General features: G+C 44.7%; 1 long non-coding RNA gene across 1 annotated transcript; it reads left to right on the top strand.

The window, feature by feature from the left end:
* Positions 1 to 1,110: 1,110 nt before the first annotated feature.
* Positions 1,111 to 5,537, top strand: LOC121148778. Its single transcript, XR_005882589.1, has 3 exons — positions 1,111 to 1,169; positions 1,885 to 2,044; positions 5,079 to 5,537. It is a non-coding gene; the product is annotated as an uncharacterized LOC121148778 (long non-coding RNA).
* Positions 5,538 to 14,105: the final 8,568 nt, after the last annotated feature.

Below are 14,105 nucleotides of genomic sequence, written 5' to 3'. Positions count from 1 at the left end.
GTGAGCAGCTAGGGAGGGATCAGCAGATGGAAGATCTCTGTCTGTCCATCTTATAAATAAAGTGAAAATAAATACATAAAATAAAATATCTGCCTTGCTTAAAAAAAAACTTATCTTCTGTCAAGCACAGAATGACAGATACTCCTACTGGGCTCCTCCACTGTATTTTGGATAGTTTAAACCTCTGTTTTCTAGGCTTGCACTTTTACATGAAGATACTGCAAAAGTATGTATGTGATAGCTACGCTGTACACCTAGGGTGTAGGAGGGAAGGAAAACATACAAGAAAATGCTGGGGAAAGCAGCCACAAGAATTCTTTTGGCCAAGTGGGGAGAATTCCTTGTGTTGAGTAGGAGGAAAAGAGACAGCAAGAAATGCTTGCTTCATGTGCTTTTGCCTGCGGCAGGTACCAGGACAAGGAATGGTAATCATGAAGGCACTTTGTGTTCTTCAGCCTTCTGCAATGTTGAATGACTCTGCCCTTGAAATATTTTGAGAAAAAAACTAAGGTATCAACCTTTTCAATTAGATGCCTGCACATCTTGTTTTCCAGAACTCAGAATTCTATCTAAACTTCAGCAGTTTGACCCTTCTTTGAGTCTCTTATTTGTTAGGGCTCCCATACTGGTAAGTACCCGCATGCCTCTTGTCCAGTTAACCTGTGTTAATTTATTCAAATTTTCCACCTTTGGAGAGTGATGAGGAAATTCTCTGGGTCCTTATAACTTTATCTTCAGTAAACCAAAAGAACAAGTTATAAGGAGATGACCTGGAAAAGTATGTATAATCACAGAAAGATTTGGGATTTAGATTAAAATCAGCTCCTTTTCCAGGGGTCATAGTCTCATGATTTATAGCAGTCCTTTTCTTTCTGGTACAGAGAAGGAAAACGAAGTGTCTCTAAAATGAAAATTTCCTTTACAAACATACTTCTTATATTCTACTTTCACTTCTCTGGTGTTTGTTTTTTTCTCAAAGGAGTTAGTGGAAAGTCATCTTCATGTCAAAGAAGCTTATTTGAGGGTGGCATTTGCTTATCTGTTGCCTGCAGTCAGTAGCCTTTCACTGCTACCTCACTTGAGGCAACTCCACAAGTTACTTTTATTACAAGTTGAGTGGCTTTTCCTATCAGAACAGCACAGAAGGAAAACGGCCCTAAGCAAACGGGGTAACAGCTTTGTGTTATGTCTGCACTTATTTAAGTAGTTACACTTTCATTTTCCTGGTGGCATTGTCCTTCCATCCTTGGGCACAGTGTTACTGAGTTCATCCACGTTCCAAGCCTCCTTTCCTATGCTAAGTATTGGTCATGATAATTCTAGACAGCTGGGAACTCTGGCCTAGGCCGCAGCCATCCCAGGAGGGTCCCTGGTTTCCGAGGGGAATTGCAATCCAGCCAGGAATCAGCTAAGTGGTGGAAGCAACAGGGCCTTATTAAAGTAAACAGCCAAGAACAGGCTCTCCTGCAGACAGAGCAGGCGCTGCTGTTGTTTTGGTCTCTATTCGTGGGATTTGATGAATATATGCTAATATCTGGGCAGGATATTCTTTCTGGAAAAGAGGTGGTTCCCTGATTCCAAGTAGGTGTTTCCCCTTAAGTGATTCTCCTCAAATGATTATTTTTTGTAGATGATCATGTTGTCATAGCAATTGTAAACTGTCATGATGCAGGGGGAATGATTTTTACCACATTAATGTATTACAGTGAAGGCCCAATCTGGTTTTAGGTCAGACTGAAGCTACATTTGGTATCATCTTAGATCTGGCTGTTTTGGACAGTTTCTTTGCTTATATCTTATTTGCAGTTCACTTCCTGGTGGGACTTGTCACATACTGTCTTGATGAGTCCCAAGCTAGACTAACTAGACTCTCTCCTCCTATAGGAGACTGCAATGTGCCATCCTAACATATGACTGTAGCAGACCAAAATATGCCACCCTATCTATGCCTTTGGAAAGATCCTACCAGCAATGAATTCACATTCCTCATCAGCATTAGGTGTTGTCAGTTATTATTATTATTATTTTATCCATTCTAATACAGGTATGTGGTAGTATCTTAGTTTACAATTTTCAAATAATAAGTTGAAGAGATTGAGACTAACAAAGTGACATGAGACTTACTTTTAGCTGAAAACGTCTGTGTAGATGGTAGCAGTTGCACACACACACCACCTATACTTCAACCAATAGTCCTGAATATCCGGCTGCCATTAAACCCACTCCAGTGGATTTTCCTGTTTGAAAGACTGACCATAACACTGACCTTGGTGAATTCAGCCCCCATCCTTCTCTGCTGCCGTGGGGGAAAGCTTCTAGCTAGGAAGAAGAAAGACTGCCCAATCACATTGGCAGTGAATACCTAATACATTCTTCCACATATTCCCACTGAAACCTGGAAAAAAAAAAAGCCAGAAATTTTTATTTGGTTTGTATTGCATCTCTAGGTCCTCAGCATGTTATTCACATCCATGTGAAAATACACCTTGTTTTTGCTCCTGCTTATTGATCTGCTTTCAGTTCATTCAATTACTCTATCTGCTCAACGTTGGAACGTAAAATGGTAGAGGAAATGTTGAATAATATGATGTCAAACATCTTTTCATTTAGTTCTATAATATCCTCATGTCTCTTTTAATGAACTCTCCATACAGACAATTTGTCTATTTTTTTTTTCATTTGGGTTGTTTGTTTTCTTATTGTGGGTTTTTAAGAGTTCTTCCTGTATTTTTGGAAAATAGCACTTTGTCAGAGACTTACCTTTAGGAAATACTTAATTCCAGTCTCACATTTACCGTCTCAATTTCCTGTTGCAAAGCAGAAAACTCTCATTTTAATGAAGTTTTATTTACCCATTTCTTATTTTCATGTATTACAGTTTTGGTGTTATTTCTAAAACTTTACTGAAATCAAAGATAATTTGAATATCTCTTCTAGAATTTCTATAGTTTCCCATTTCAGTTTAAGACCGTTATCCATTTTGAGTTCTTCTCTGTAGGAGGTATAAGATATATGTTTCAGGGACCTAGTGTGATAACCTAGTGGCTAAAGTCCTCACTTTGCATCCACTGGGATCCCATATGGGTGCTGGTTCATGACCTGGCTGCTTCACTTCCCATCCAGCTCCCTGCTTGTGGCCCGGGAAAGCAGTAGAGGACGGCCCAAAGCCTTGGGACCCTGCACTCATGTGGGAGACCTGGAAAAGTTCCTGGCTCCTGGCTTCAGATGGGCTCTTTCTGTAAATCTGACTTTCCAACAGAAAATAAATTTAAATAAATCTATATTTCAGTAAAATATACAAGATCTGAATTCATTAAGAGTCTCTCTGTGGCCTTTTTCTACATATGTCAAATTGTTCTATCACAACTGGTTGAAAAGATAGTGTTTTTGTTTTTGTTTTTGTCGTATCACCTTTGCTTCTTTTTCGTGCAGCTGTTTACTATATTTCCATGGGTTCATAGGCTTTCTGTTCTGTTTCATTGGTTTGTCTGTTGCTTCATCAATATCATACTGTCTTAATTTCTACATGTTACGGCAAACTTTCAGCTTCGGCAGTGTCAGTTTTCTGACTTTGCTCCTTTTCATCATTTTGTTGGCTATTCTGGATCTTTTGTTCTTCCACAAGACTTTAATAGGTAACATACTTGCCTATATTCCTATCTTGTTCATCCGATCACGAAGTTCTGAATCTGAGTAATGCATATCTGATCCAGTAAGTGTATGTATAAGGCAATAGTACATTCAGATCTTTTGTTGGAATTCCAGCATTACCTGCTATGTGGTAGATATATATCTGATCTCTAAGGCCTATTTTCTCTTCCGGAACTGAAACCATGGAGTTTCAGAGAACTGAAGTTTCAGATCAAAGTAAAGTGCTTAGTCCTTGTCAGGAAGGGATCAGTTCCTCAAAAACTGAGTTTTTATTTCCCCTCTTTAATGGAGTGTGTTTATTCTTCCACTATACACAGGACACTGACTATTTCTAAGAACAGGTGTGAAAGGCAAAGACCATCCCCACAGCCCGGAGCCCTCTTTACTGGGTCTCGCTTCTGTGTACAGAGGCTGCTCTGGCAGACTTGGGAGACGGAAGACAGACAAAACTAACTGAACCCAGGACTACCCATTGCTTCTGTTGTTAGCAGAAGCTCCAGCACAGAAGCCTAGTGAAAGGAGAAAGCTGGTGGCCGGGAGGAGTAGGGTAGTGAATCAAGTGGTCAGCTAGATGGAGAATAACTGTCTCAGGAGGGAAGAAGACATCAGGTTTCTGACATGAGAGACAGAAAATAGTCTTTTTTGTTTTGTTTCTGCTTTTTTTTTTTTTGGAAGATTTATTCATTTTTATTGGAAAGTCAGATATACAGAGAGGAGAGATAGAGAGGAAGATGTTCCGTCCAATGATTCACTCCCCAAGTGACCGCAATGGCCGGTGCTGCACCGATCCAAAGCCAGGAGCCAGGAACCTCCTCCAGGTCTCCGAAGGACTTGGGCCATCCTTGACTGCTTTCCCAGGCCACAGGCAAGGAGCTGGATGGGAAGTGGAGCTGCCAGGATTAGAACCGGTGCCTATATGGGATCCTGGTGTGTTCAGGGCGAGGACTTAAGCCGCTAGGCCACGTCGCCAGGACCTTTTTGTTTGTTTGTTTTCTTTAAGAAATATTTATTTTTATTGGAAAGACAGATTTATAGAGAGAAGGAGAAACAGAGAGAAAGATCTTCCATCCACTGGTTCATTCCCCAAGTGGCCGCATTGGCTGGAGCTGAGTCGATCCGAAGTTGGAAGCCAGGAACTCTTGTGGTCTCCCACGTGGGTTCAGGGTTCCCAGGCTTTGGGCTGCCTTCTACTGCATTCCCAAGCCACAAACAGGGAACCGGATAGGAAATGGAGCAGCTGGGATGTGAACCACCACCCATATGGGAAACAGGCACTTGCAAAGCAAGGACTTTAACCACTAGGCTATTGCACTGGACCCACAGATGATATTTTTGACACACAGATTCTGACATTGGTGCCTGGGGTAACCAAGATCTTCTTTCTTTCTACTTTAAAACTACTTTTATCTATTTAATTTCTTTTAAAGGCAGAAAGAGAGATCTTCTGGTTTGCTACTTAAGTGCATATACCAACTGCGGCGCAGCAGGCGAAAGCAAAGAGCTCAGAGCCGCCATCCACTCCCTTCTAGGGTGCTCATCAACAAGAAACAGATTGGAGGAGACAGAGATCAAATCTTTCCTTTGGCCTTCTTCCTGGGTTCATTTGTTTTTAATGTGATTAGCTATTTTTCAAAATTTAATCAATGTGAATAATACAAAGAACTACGTAGCACTCAGAATAAAAAATTACTATTTTTCTTTTGATTAATGTATTGAAATAAAGAAAATATAAAAACCGCTGGAGTTCATCTTGTTCCTCCTAATTCTTCATAGATGAAATCACTCATGTGAAGAGGATCCAGTCCTGTTTTTGAAATAGAACGCAATGTTCTTGGGTGTAATTTTAAAATATATTTGCGTAAACACGATTCTGTGCTGCAATTTTTCCTGCAACTTGTTTTTTTCTCTCAATTGTGTTTGTAAGACCTCTCACTATTAAAATGTATATTTCATTTTTAATTGTTGGTGATTTATTATATCCCTTCTTGTATTAACATATCAATGTTCATTAATCAGTCTTATTTTGATTGCCTTTTGAAAGTGCAATAAATATTTTTTGTATATATCTGGGTGTGTTTAACTGGAAAATTGCCACTTGAATACATCTAGATGTATAATTGCCAAGCCATATAGATTTTCATGTTTTTCAAAACATGGTCATATTTTCTTCAAACCAGTTGTAGAAGATTGCATTTGTCAAAGTTCCACAAGTTTCCCCACCAGTCCAACTTCCAGACCCAGATCTCATGCATGCCAGCGGTTGCTAGGCCATGTTACCTGGCACAGTCTGCCCTCCCCTCTCTCCCATCCCGCCCCAGTCTCGGCCTTTATGTGTGCTGGTGGATGTTGTGGTCCAGCCTACCCCCACATTCAATTCTAAGTGTGCTTGCAGGTGCTACAGCCTGTACCAGTCAGGCCTGTTCCCTACCCCAGCATCCATGAGTGTTGGTGAGTTCCAAGGTCATGCTAGCTCAGCCCATTACCACTCACAGCTCTTGAGCAAACTAGCTGGTATGGCAGTCCTATGGGGTGAGCTCACAAATCAGCCACAGAATCTGCTTCCAGACCTAGGTCTCTTTCATACTGCTTAGTATTATGGCCCAGTTTAACATGGTCCACCCTGTACCCAGACACTCATTGGCAGGTACTGCATTTGAGCCCTGCCAGGCAGGCACCCCAGCCATGATTTTCTTGTGTGCCAGTAGATGGTAGCTGATACTAACAAGCCCAGCTCAGGTCTCCCACATGGGCAGGTATATTGATTTGGCCCTGAAAGATCCTCCAGTTTCCCTCCTCCAAATCACCTGATCTCAGCCCCGTCATGTATCTGCAAGTGCAGTAGACTGGTTGGTGGAAATCTCCAAGAAGTCACTCCTCACCTGTCCCGCTCTCCTTCAGCAGTCCCCCCTCCCACACACCCACAATCCCTCATACGTGTGAGCATGCAGATCCCCAAACCCAGTCCTCCAGCAGTATGTTGTGCCACCCTGGGGCCCTGCCTATCTGCCCAGACCCACTCACACTTGGGTGTGAGTCCCCAGACCCTGTCTGCTGGCATGCTGGCATGCTGGCATCTGTACCCCACATATCTTTAAGAAAAAGAAAAAAAGAATAGGTAACTCAGATGGCACACTGGTATAGTTAACACAGATTTAGCATTAACCAGGCCAAGATTGCTCAACAGCTATTAGTTGCCTTTCTCCCAGCAGTGATAACACTTACCTAGGTACAATGCAACCTAGGCAGTTGCCCACACTGGGGACAAATTGAGTTGATAATATTGTTGTTCTTCTTCGTCTGCATTATTGCTTTGAATCTTTGTACACATTGCTTGCCATGCTTCTACAGAAATATGACTCCTAACAGGAAGATATTGCTCCAGCACCTTGAGACAATAGCTAAAGCCTCAGGAAAGAAAAAATGGAATTTGACAATGAGCTCCTTCAAGACTTAACTTGATAGCTTTCTTTTGGGCCCTCTGCAATGCTCAGATGTTATTGAAAGTTTTTGCTTTTTTTGTTTGTTTGTTTTGTTTTTTGTTTGTATTGATTGCTTGGTGGTAAACATTTTCCTTTTAATACGAGATCAGACCAGTTGGAGCATGTCCTTCCTAGTGCAAAGGGATAATCAAACCTGAGGGGATGGTTGAGCAGTAATGCATATAGAGAAATAATTTTATCAAAGGGAGGGATGTGAAAAATTAACAATGCCAGATAGAGCCACATAGCAGCATCCTAAACACAATGATGACCCAGAGCACAAGAAAGCTCTCACATGTGCATTTCCAAAATGCCTGAACGTTTACTTGGTACCTGTGACCACCTCTCTCAGAAATAGTCTCTGGCCCCAGCATTGGCCAGCAGTTGTTGTCTCTGCCAATGAAAGTGTCAATGTCTGCAATCAGTCCTTGAGGTCCATGAGTTTTATTTTGAAGCAGTTTATCTGAATTTCTTCTTGATTTCCTTGGGTGTGAGTCTACAGCCTCAGGTGCAGCCCTTTGCTATTCTCAAATAAAATCCTTTGTTCTGCCCAAGGCATTGGAATCTAGGGTCAAAAATGACCCATGGGACACCTTCACCCTGTATCCAAGTGGTTGCATTAAAGATCAGACTCTGTTTCTGGTTCCTATTTCTTATTAATGCGCATCCTAGAGGGCATCAGATAGTGGCTCAGGTACTTGGCTCACTGCCACCAAAATGGGGGACCTGATTGAGATCCTGGCTTCAGCCTAACCCACTCACAGTCATCATGAGCATTTGACAGTGAATCAACAGATGGAAGATCTCTCTTTCCCTCTCTCCTCCCTTGCTGCCTTCCAAATTAAATCAAAATGAATAAAAATTACAAAATTTGTTGTTTTATATGGCCTGTCCCCAAGTTTTTATATTGGGATTGATAGGCTGATCATGAGTTATATCCATCAAAATAAACTGCTGAAAAGATGTATTCCTCTGAGATCTCTGAGCTTCTACAACAAACTGTAACACCTACTGGAGTTCATGGGGGATCCTAAAGAATAGATGAGTAGTCAAGACTACTGGAGACTCGTAATTGGCATCTGATGTAGGGTCAGTCTTGTGGGATGGAGCTCTCAACGTGTTGGCTCTGATGCTAAGTCTTGGTAGACAGAATTGACCTAAATCATAGGCCACCTTTCTTGTGTTTAGAGAGTGGAAGATTGCTTGATGTGGGGAAAGCTTGGACATCTAGTATCAGAAGTGTCATATATTAAAGTATAGAGACTCAGAATGTGATTTCTAAAGTTACTAGAAGAAGATGGCCAGGGTGGGAGGTGGGGCCGTTCACTACCATTTCTGCATGAACCGGCCAAGGGATGGTGGTGGCACATGGGGGCCTCGGGATGCAGGTTTGGTAGGGGGCAGGGCTAAGGGCATAGTGCCGGTGGGGTATATGGGGACCTGGGAGCTCAAGTCTAGGCAGGTGAAGCAAACCTGGGAATTTCTCCATGTGCTTGGTCTTGGGCAACGTGAGAGAAGGGGAGGGAAGAGCCCCAGGTCAGCACACTGCCCTGTGAGTTGGTGGACCAGGCCGAGAACTTCAATGGGCCTGGATGTTGGGTGTGTGGAAGGGTAAAGCACCAAGCCAGCACATGTACCAGGAGCTTGGGACTCTGGTAGGTAAATAGAGCTGTAGGCCAGTACACCATCCTCTGAGCTTCCGAAGGGTAGGCTGAAGAAACCACGTACTCTGGGGCACAAAGATTGTGGATTGATTAGGGAAAGGAGGAAGGGGATATGAGGTAGGGAGGACAGCCATGGGTGTATGTTGCCAGGTAAGGAATGACTCCTGAGGGACTCCCAATGACAAGGCCACTATACTTGCAGGTAAGCAAGGGAGCTGAGACCTGGTGGTTTGGAGGGAAGAGGTCAGAAGATCTTTATGGGTCAGACTGATTCACCAACCCATGTGGGAGATCTGAGCTAGGTTTGCTAGCATGGAACATTGCTAACCACCATGTGCCAGCCCACGTGAAAGCTAGGGCTGGGGACCTCTCTGGTAGGACTAGATCACAGTACCTGACCATGAATGTGGGAATAGGGGATGGGTAATGCCAGGCTGGGCCATGACACTAACCAGCAAGCAAGAGAACCAGGACCAGGAGTAGATTCTCTGGGGGGACATGTGGGCTTAACCCTGTGGAATTACAAGTCCCTCTGGTAAGCTTAAGAGTTGGGGTGGTGATGGGTTGAACCGGGAATGATCATGGAACCTACTGACACTCACAGGTACTGGGCCTGAGAACAGGCTGGGCAGGTCCAGGTTACAGCACCCACATGGGCACCCTCAAACAGGGTGTGGGGTGAGCTGGGCCACAACATCCACCAGCAGGGATGGAGGGGGCAGGCTATGCTAGGTAAGGGCCTAGCACCCACAGGCATGTGTAAGATCTATGTCTGGGAATGGGTCTGGTGGGGGAACTTGGGAAACTGCCCTGGAGGGCCACAGCTCCTGCTAGTGAGCATGCAGCTCAGACCTGGGTGTTGGACAGATTGGGCAAGGTAGCTCTACCCATTGACAAACGTGTGGGGTAATTTTGGAAGGGGGCAGACTGGGCAGGGCTAGGCAAACCTTAGCTCATGGCAGTGCAGAAACAAGGCTAGAGTACAGGTTATGCTGGGCTAGACTATCGCACTTACTGGTTTGCATGAGCCAGGAATGAAAGCAGACTGAGCAGGGTCAGGTTGTAGCAAGAGTTGGGACTGGGGTCCAACCAAGTCAGCCAAGTCAGCATCCAAAGGCAAAGGTCAAGACAGGTGAAAGACTGCCTAGTTGGGTCAGAGCAACCACTAGCATGCGCAAGATCTGTGGCAGGGAACTGGCCTGGTTGGGAGCTAAGGGGATTCTGGCCTTTGGGGAGCTAAGGGGACTCGCTGGCTGGGTTGTGGTTCCCACTGGTGAGCATAAGGGCTGGAATGGGGGTGGCAGTATGGTCTGGACATGGCTGCAGTATCGCTTGGCACAGGTGTGTACTGGGTCTGGGGTGTGCCAAACTGGGCTAGACTCTAGCACCCACTGGGGCTCATGGGAACCAGGGTGGGTGTAGGATAGGCTGGGCTAGGTCTCTGCCCCTGCTGAGCCATGTATGAGCTGTGTCTGGGTGTGGACCGAGTTTGCCTGGGCTGTAGCAATCAACAATAAGAAAATGAAACTGGGTGTGGGCCGGTCAGGAAAGTTCACTGTTCCTGTTAGGACAGGAAGCGGACTAAGTCGAGTTGGGCCATGGAACCACCAGTGTGCATGAGATCTGGCATTGGGAAAGAATCTGATGGAGGAACTTGGGAACTTCTCTGTCAGGATGCAGTCCCTGCAGGAGAGTGCAAGAATCAAGGCTGGGAGCAGCCCAGACCAAGCCAGGTTACAGTACCCAATGGTATATGTTGTGGTCAGTCTGGGAATGGATCAGGCTGGGTCAGTTTAAATCACCTACTGGCAGATCTGAGAACCAGAATGGGGTGAGGGACAAGCTAGGTCATGCCGCAATACCAGCCAGTTCACATTAGGTCTGGGGTTGGGAGCTGGCTTGGAAGGGGGCTAGACTGTAGCCCTTCATCAGCATGAACTGGAACTGGGTGTGGGCAGGGCTGGGCCAGGCCACAGCACCCACTGGCAAATGTTGAGATGAGGAGGGCCATGCCAGACTAGGCCACAGATCCAACTAGCACATGTGAGACCCGGTGGGCTCAGGTGGTGCCAACCTGGTAGGTGGCTGAGGGGGGATCCCCTGCTAGGCCAGTACTCCCACAGGTGAGCATGAGCTCGAATAGGGAGCAGACCAGGCCAGTCAGGGCTGCAACACCTGTTGGCCTACATGTAGTTAGGGGGTAAGTTAGGCCAGGCTGACCGTACCCACTGGTGCATGTATAAGCCAGAGTGGGTGTGGGTTGGCTTGGCTTTGCCACTATATCAGCTAGCAGATGTTAGCATTGGGGGCTAATTCTGTCAAGCGAAACTACAAAACCACCTAGAGAGTATAAAATCCGGTGTGAGAATGAATCCAGTAGGAAAACTGTGGGCACCTCCCTCTTGAGTTGCAACTCCCACTGGTGAGTATGAGAACCAGGACTGGGGCAGGCATGGCTAGACAGATGTTGGCACTTGCCAGCAAGTGTGTGGGCTGCATAGTGGGGCAGTTGGGTTGAACTAGGCTTCGATGCCCTTTGACATGTATGAGACTTGAATGGGATGTGGGACAGACTGGACCAGTCTGTTGTACATACTGACAATCACAGGAACCAGGGCAGGAAGTGGGTCTAGTGGGGGGTCATTTAGGGTCACTCTGACTAGGCTGCAGCTCACACTGATTGTGTGATGGGCAAGATTGGGCTGGACTGCAACACCCTTTAGTTCGTGTATAAGACAGGGCTGAAGGCAGAACTGACCCAACAATTGCAGCCACCAGTGTGTGCATAAGCTGATTTGGGTGATGGACTGTGCCAGACCCTGTATTGGCAAGCACACGCAAGAATCAGGTCTGGGATCACCTCATATGAGATTTTTTTTTAAATTTATTTATATTTTTATTTAAAAGGCAGATATACAGAGTAGGAGATGCAGAGAGGAAGAGCTCCTGTCCAATGGTTTATCTTCCAAGCGGCCGCAATGGCCAAAGCTGAGCCAATCCAAAGCCAGGAGCCAGGAGCTTCTTCCAGGTTTCCCCTGTAGGTGCAAGGTCCCAAGGCTTTGGGCCGTCCTCAACTGTTTTCCCAGGCCACAAGCAGGAAGCTGGATGGGAAGCAGGGACGCTGGGATTAGAACCAGCTCCCATGCGGAATCCCAGTGGATGCAAGACGAGGACTTCAGCTGCTACGCTATTGCACTGGATCCCTCATATGAGATTTCTTTTGGGAACCCACCAACTGAACCGCTGGACTCAGAACTCCAACCATGGGGAGAAGTGCAGGTTCCATGATCTGACTGTTGCGTGCATGCGACAGTGACTCAGATGGAGCAGTGGACAGCATAACCAGATGCACATGGAGGATATGGCAGTTCCTTGGAGCCTGCAGAGGACATGTGATGCCATAACAGAAGGCAGAGGAGAGAACAAACTGATCAACCATCTTTGCCACATGTTGGCAGCGAGTAACTAAACAAATCGAGACTCTAAGGTGGGTTATGTCAGCCGGTGGATTCTGGGGGGATTTCATCTTGCTTGGTGTAGCAAGACAGACAGCAATTCAGAACTGTTGAACTATCAAAACTGCTTGAACAAGACCCTCGTAGCGTGCCCCAAACTGGGGACCCTGATATGGCATCAATGGCCACTCCCATCCCAGGGTATGGAGGCGGTTGGGAGGCTGGGTGTGGTTTCTCCCCTATGTTTCTCTTTCCCGCAGATACAGGAAGGAAAAAGAGAATGTGGAAAAAAACAATCTCACCTACTTTCCTCTTGCCCTTGACCCTGCCCACCCTAATCAACTATGTAAAAATCATTAAAAATAAAATTTAAAATATATTTATTAGAAAAAGAAATCTTCTATTCCAGTTCCCATGTCCTCTTCCTATACAATACTAGCCTTCTTTTTCCCAGTTATGTCCCTGACCCAATAATCTTTTTTGTAGCAGATTGCTTTTTTAAACCCAATTTTTAACTGTGATATAATCAAGACTTTCATAGAATATCTTGATTGAAAATGGAAAGGGAGTTTGAACCTTTCATTGGGTTCTTCAAGTTCTGTTATGTAACTGATTGATCAGATACACATGCACTTAATGTACCCAATCCATTCTGATGAACCTTCTGTCCCCATCATTGTTATCATAACTCAGATAGCATCACTAGAACATCACTGACACTGGTACTCTCGGTTCTTCTTTATTGTGTTACAAATCCAGATTTTTTTTTTAAATCAAGGCAAACATGTGGTATCTAATCTTTTGGGATTCACTCATTTCCCTTAGCATTATAGTTTCCAGTTGGGCCCATTTAGCCACAAAGAACTGCATTTTGTTTTTTTTAATAGCTGAGTAGTATTCCATGGAGTAGATGAACCAAAGCTTTCTTATCCAATCTTCTGCTGATGGGCATTTCGGTTGCTTCCATGTTTTTGCAATTACTGATTGTGCTGCAATGAACATAGGAATGCATGTTGGTTTGTCGTAAAACAGGTGTTTTGGATATATTCCTAGGAGTGCTATTGCTGGGTCATATGGTATGCAGATTTTGAGTTGTTTGAGTGTTCTCCAGACTGATTTCCATAGAGGCTGTACCAATTTGCAGCTCCACCAGCAGTGGAGTAGGGTTCCCTTTTCCCCGCATCCTCGCCAGCAAGCGTCGTTGGTGTTCTTGTTTATGTGGGCCAATCTTGCTGGTGTTAGGTGGTACCTCATCGATGTTTTAATTTGGATTTCCCTTATTGCATTATACTGGGCATATTTGGCATTCTCAGAATATCTAAGGAAGTCTATGCTTCATTCTTTCCTTAGTTTCTCCAAACCATTTGATCTCATTGAGAGAAAGGGTAAAAGTAGAACAACATAGAGAGTAAGAGAGAGAGAGGTCATTACCACTAGCCTTGGGGGTTACAGAATTATAAATGTACAGATATATTTCTGGTTAAGCCAACAACCGGGACACCTGTATTCTGTAATAGATGCTAGTTTGATTTTTTTTGCTGCTGCTCCACTTCCATTCCAGCTTCCTGCTAATGCATCCTGGGGGGTAGCAGATGATGGTTTTACTGGTTGGGACCCTAACACCCACGTGGGAGACTTGGATGGTTTCAGGCTCCTGGCTTCAGCTTAACTCAGCCCTGGGGATATAGATCAGCAAATGAAAGACCTGTGAGCGACTCTGTGTGTGTGTGTATTTGTGTATGTGTGTGTGTGTGTGTCATGTGGTACATTCCTGCCTCTGTCACTTTGCCTTCCAGATAATTAAGTAAATACATATTTTTACAAATAATTGAATTGAATAAGTTTAATAATAAGGA

Source organism: Ochotona curzoniae, unplaced genomic scaffold (assembly GCF_017591425.1).
Source record: "Ochotona curzoniae isolate NIBS_2020 unplaced genomic scaffold, NIBS_Ocur_1.0 scaffold_4701, whole genome shotgun sequence".
NCBI classification, from domain to species: domain Eukaryota; kingdom Metazoa; phylum Chordata; class Mammalia; order Lagomorpha; family Ochotonidae; genus Ochotona; species Ochotona curzoniae.
The sequence above is the reverse complement of the archived record's forward strand: the minus strand, read 5'-3'. Positions and strand labels throughout refer to the sequence as shown.